Source organism: Lolium rigidum, chromosome 3, assembly GCF_022539505.1.
Source record: "Lolium rigidum isolate FL_2022 chromosome 3, APGP_CSIRO_Lrig_0.1, whole genome shotgun sequence".
Lineage (NCBI taxonomy): Eukaryota > Viridiplantae > Streptophyta > Magnoliopsida > Poales > Poaceae > Lolium > Lolium rigidum.
The window spans coordinates 375,587,375-375,593,374 of NC_061510.1; positions in this window are offsets into that span (position 1 = coordinate 375,587,375).

The window sequence follows — 6,000 nt, forward strand, 5'->3', positions numbered from 1 at the left end:
CTGGCTCTTCGGCATCGTTAATAGGTTAGTGCCGGAAAATGCATAAATATGACATAAAGTATGCATAAAACATGTAGGTATCATCAATAAAGTGGCATGGAACATAAAAAATTATCGATACGTTGGAGACGTATCAACATCCCCAAGCTTAGTTCCTGCTCGTCCCGAGTAGGTAAACGATAACAAAGATAATTTCTGAAGTGACATGCCATCATAATCTTGATCATACTATTGTAAGCACATGTAATGAATGCAGCGATCAAAGCAATGGTAAATGACATGAGTAAACAAGCTGAATCATATAGCAAAGACTTTTCATGAATAGTACTTTCAAGACAAGCATCAATAAGTCTTGCATAAGAGTTAACTCATAAAGCAATAATTTCAAAGTAAAGGCATTGAAGCAACACAAAGGAAGATTAAGTTTCAGCGGTTGCTTTCAACTTGTAACATGTATATCTCATGGATATTGTCAACATAAAGTAATATAATAAGTGCAATATGCAAGTATGTAGGAATCAATGCACGGTTCACACAAGTGTTTGCTTCTTGAGATGGAGAGAAATAGGTGAACTGACTCAACATAAAAGTAGAAGAAAGGCCCTTCGCAGAGGGAAGCATCGATTGCTATGTTTGTGCTAGAGCTTTGGTTTTGAAAACAAGAAACAATTTTGTCAACGGTAGTAATAAAGCATATGCATCATGTAAATTATGTCCTACAAGTTGCAAGCCTCATGCATAGTATACTAATAGTGCCCGCGCACCTTGTCCTAATTAGCTCGGATTACCTGGATTATCACCGCAATACATATGTTTTAACCAAGTGTCACAAAGGGGTACCTCTATGCCGCCCGTACAAAGGTCTAAGGAGAAAGCTCGCATTGGATTTCTCGATTTTGATTATTCTCAACTTAGACATCCATACCGGGATAACATAGACAACAGATAATGGACTCCTCTTTAATGCATAAGCATTCAACAACAATTAATTTTCTCATATGAGATTGAGGATATTTGTCCAAAACTGAAACTTCCACCATGGATCATGGCTTTAGTTAGCGACCCAATGTCTTCTCTAACAGTATGCATGCTCAAACCATTCAACTCATGGTAAATCGCCCTTACTTCAGACAAGACGGACATGCATAGCAACTCACATGATATTCAATAAAGAGTAGTTGATGGCGTACCCAGGAACATGGTTATCGCACAACGAGCAACTTATAAGAAATAAAATGCATAAGTACATATTCAATACCACAATAGTTTTTAGGCTATTTGTCCCATGAGCTATATATTGCAAAGGTAAAGGATAGAAATTTTAAAGGTAGCACTCAAGCAATTTACTTTGGAATGGCGGAGAAATACCATGTAGTAGGTAGGTATGGTGGACACAAGTGGCATAGTGTTTGGCTCAAGGATTTTGGATGCATGAGAAGTATTCCCTCTCGATACAAGGTTTAGGCTAGCAAGGTTATTTGAAACAAACACAAGTATGAAGCGGTACAGCAAAACTCACATAAAAGACATATTGTAAGCATTATAAGACTCTATACCAGTCTTCCTTGTCGTTCGACCCTTACTAGAAATTATCTAGACCTTAGAGAGACCAATTATGCAAACCAAATTTTAGCAAGCTCTATGTATTTCTTCATTAATAGGTGCAAAGTATATGATGCAAGAGCTTAAATATGAGCACAACAATTGCCAAGTATCAAATTATTCAAGACATTCTACCAATTACTACATGTAGCATTTCCCGTTTCCAATCATATAACAATTTAACGAAGAAGATTCAACCTTCGCCATGAATATTATGAGTAAAGCCTAAGGACATATTTGTCCATATGCAACAGCGGAGCGTGTCTCTCTCCCACACAATGAATGCTGGGATTCATTTTATTCAAACAAAACAAAAACAAAAACAAGCAGACGCTCCAAGCAAAGTACATAAGATGTGATGGAATAAAAATATAGTTTCACTAGAGGAACCTGATAATGTTGTCGATGAAGAAGGGGATGCCTTGGGCATCCCCAAGCTTAGACGCTTGAGTCTTCTTGAAATATGCGGGGGTGAACCACCGGGGCATCCCCAAGCTTAGAGCTTTCACTCTCCTTGATCATATCGTATCATCTCCCTCTCTTGATCCTTGAAAACTTCCTCCACACCAAACTCAAAACAACTCATTAGAGGGTTAGTGCACAATCAAAATTCACATGTTCGGAGGTGACATAATCATTCTTAACACTTCCGGATATTTCACAAAGCTATCGAAAGTTAATGGAATAGAAAAATCCATCAAGCATAGCAAAACGAGGCAATGCGAAATAAAAGGCGAGAATCTGTCAAAACGGAACGATCCGTAAAGACGAATTTCTAAGAGGCACCATACTTGCTCAAATAAAAATGCTCAAATTGAATGAAAGTTGCGTACATATCTGAGGATCACTCACGTAAATTGTCATAATTTTCTGAGTTACCTAAGAATTAGGCCCAGATTCGTGACATCAAGAAATATGTTTCTGCGCAGTAATCCAAATCTAGTATGAACCTTACTATCAAAGACTTTACTTGGCACAACAATGCAACAAAACTAAGATAAGGAGAGGTTGCTACAGTAGTAACACTTCCAAAACTCAAATATAAAACAAAAGTGCAGTAGTAAAATCATGGGTTGTCTCCCATAAGCGCTTTTCTTTAACGTCTTTCAGCTAGGCGCAGAAAGTGTGTATCAAGTATTATCAAGAGATGAAGCATCACCATCATATTCACAATTTATCCCATTAGGTATCTTAGATGCTCCTTTTTCTATAGTGGTATTAAGAGCTTTATCAATTTTAGGCCTATAATTGTTTTTTGGTTTAGGCACCTTAGAGACATACATGAACTTTTGCTCCTTACCCACATAAGCTCTCTCTCTAAACTTAATAGACGAAAAAGTTGAACCCAAGGTTCGCATAGCTTCTTAAAGTTCACTAATCCTTTGGGTTTGATTATCATGAATAGCACAAGCTTCTAAGATGGCAATTCTCTCATTAATTCCTCCTAGAGATCTATCAAGTTTATCAGTGCTATCAAGTAATGCTCCCAAATTAGTCTCAATACTTGGAAGATTTTGCTCTATGGTTTCCAACTTTTTCATGACATCTTCAAGAGAGGTTTCAATTTTAACTTCATTAACGGATGGTATTCCAAATAGACTCTCAATAATGCAACTAGCTTCTAAGGCAGGAGTACCTAGGAAGTTACCTCCCGCGAGACAATCAAGAACATACCTATTCCAGCTAGAGATACCAACATAAAAATTCTCGAGTAGGATAGTGGTGGAGTGTTTCTTAGTGCACCTATTATGGGCATCACTAATTCTATACCAAGCATCTTTTAAACATTCTCCCCCTTGTTGCTTAAACGAACGGACTTCAACTTCAGGATTACTCAGTTTAGCAATAGTAAATAAAGCAAACTAGATAAACTAAATGCAAGTAACTAATTTTTTTGTGTTTTTAATATAGCAAACAAGATAGTAAATAAAGTAAAGCTAGCAACTAATTTTTTTGTATTTTGATATAATGCAGCAAACAAAATACTAAATAAAATAAAGCAAGACAAAAACAAAGTAAAGAGATTGGAGGTGGAGACTCCCCTTGCAGCGTGTCTTGATCTCCCCGGCAACGGCGCCAGAAAACAGTCTTGATACGCGTACAGCACGCGACCGTTGGGAACCCCAAGAGGAAGGTGTGATTCGTACAGCGGCAAGTTTTCCCTCGATAAGAAACCAAGGTTTATCGAACCGGTAGGAGCCAAGAAGCACGTTGAAGGTTGATGGCGGCGGAGTGTAGTGCGGCGCAACACCGGGGATTCGGCGCCAACGTGGAACATGCACAACACAACCAAAGTACTTTGTCCCAACGTAACAGTGAGGTTGTCAATCTCACCGGCTTGCTGTAACAAAGGATTAGATGTATAGTGTGGATGATGATTGTTTGCAGAAAACAGTAGAACGAGTATTGCAGTGGATTGTATTCGATGTTAAGAATGGACCGGGGTCCACAGTTCACTAGAGACGTCTCTCCCATAAGAATAAGCACGTTGGGTGAACAAATTACAGTTGGGCAATTGACAAATAAAGAGGGCATGACCATGCACATACATGTTATGATGAGTATTGTGAGATTTAATTGGGCATTACGACAAAGTACATAGACCGCTATCCATCATGCATCTATGCCTAAAAAGTCCACCTTCAGGTTATCATCCGAACCCCCTCCAGTATTAAGTTGCAAACAACAGACAATTGCATTAAGTATGGTGCGTAATGTAATCAACGAATACATCCTTAGACATAGCATTGATGTTTTATCCCTAGTGGCAACAGAACATCCACAACCTTAGAGGTTTCTGTCACTCCCCCAGATATAATGGAGACATGAACCCACTATCGAGCATAAATACTCCCTCTTGGAGTTACAAGCAAAAACTTGGCCAGAGCCTCTACTAGTAACGGAGAGCATGCAAGATCATAAACAACACATAGATAATAGATTGATAATCAAAATAACATAGCATTCTCTATTCATCGGATCCCAACAAACACAACATGTAGCATTACAGATAGATGATCTTGATCATGTTAGGCAGCTCACAAGATCCAACAATGATAGCACAATTAGGAGAAGACGACCATCTAGCTACTACTATGGACCCATAGTCCAGGGGTGAACTACTCACTCATCACTCCGGAGGCGACCATGGCGGTGAAGAGTCCTCCGGGAGATGATTCCCCTCTCCGGCGGAGTGCCGGAGGCGATCTCCTGAATCCCCCGAGATGGGATTGGCGGCGGCGTCTCTGGAAGGTTTTCCGTATCGTGGCTCTCGGTACTGGAGTTATTATCGACGAAGGCTTAAGTAGGCGCAGGATGTAGGTTTAGGGGCGCCACGAGGGGCCCACACAGTAGGCCGGCGCGGCCAGGGCTTGGGCCGCGCCGCCCTGTTGTGTGGCCGCCTCGTCGCCCCACTTCGTTTTCTCTCCGGTCTTCTGGAAGCTTCGTGGAAAAATAAGATCCTGGGCGTTGATTTCGTCCAATTCCGAGAATATTTCCTTACTAGGATTTCTGAAACCAAAAACAGTAGAAAACAACAACTGGCTCTTCGGCATCTCGTTAATAGGTTAGTGCCGGAAAATGCATAAATATGACATAAAGTATGCATAAAACATGTAGGTATCATCAATAAAGTGGCATGGAACATAAGAAATTATCGATACGTTGGAGACGTATCAGTGGGTTCAACAACCTTTCTTTATTGAGAAGTACTACAATTGATCTCCTACACTTGGGAGCCATCAGAGTCCCAACATCATCAAATACTGAAATCATGTCACTCGGGCCCTAGTAACAATCATTAGAAATAGCAAAGTTGTACCAACACTCATACAAGAATATCTTTAGACAAACACCTCAAATCTCGATACATATGGATGATTACATGATCAATAACATTCAAACACCATCCACCTCTTAGGCCTACAGAGAACTCTCACTCATGGCGATGGAGAGTGAGTCCATGGTGGTTGACGATGACACTGGTGACGGTGATGATGATGAAGAAGCCTTTGAAATCCATCTCTTCGGGGTGGAGAGCAAGAACAATTTGGCTCCTGAAATGAAGATCGTGGTCTCGGCGGCGCTCTATTTCGCGAAACGTCTCTTCCCTCTAGCAGGGTAGGTTTTTAGGGTACATAAGGCACCACACGAAAGGGGAAGCGAGGCGACGACTGATACGTCTCCAACGTATCGATAATTTCTTATGTTCCATGCTACTTTATTGATGATACCTACATGTTTTATACATACTTTATGTCATATTTATGCATTTTCCGGCACTAACCTATTAACAAGATGCCGAAGAGCCAGTTGTTGTTTTCTGCTGTTTTTGGTTTCAGAAATCCTAGTAAGGAAATATTATCGGAATTGGACGAAATCAACATCCAGGATCTTATT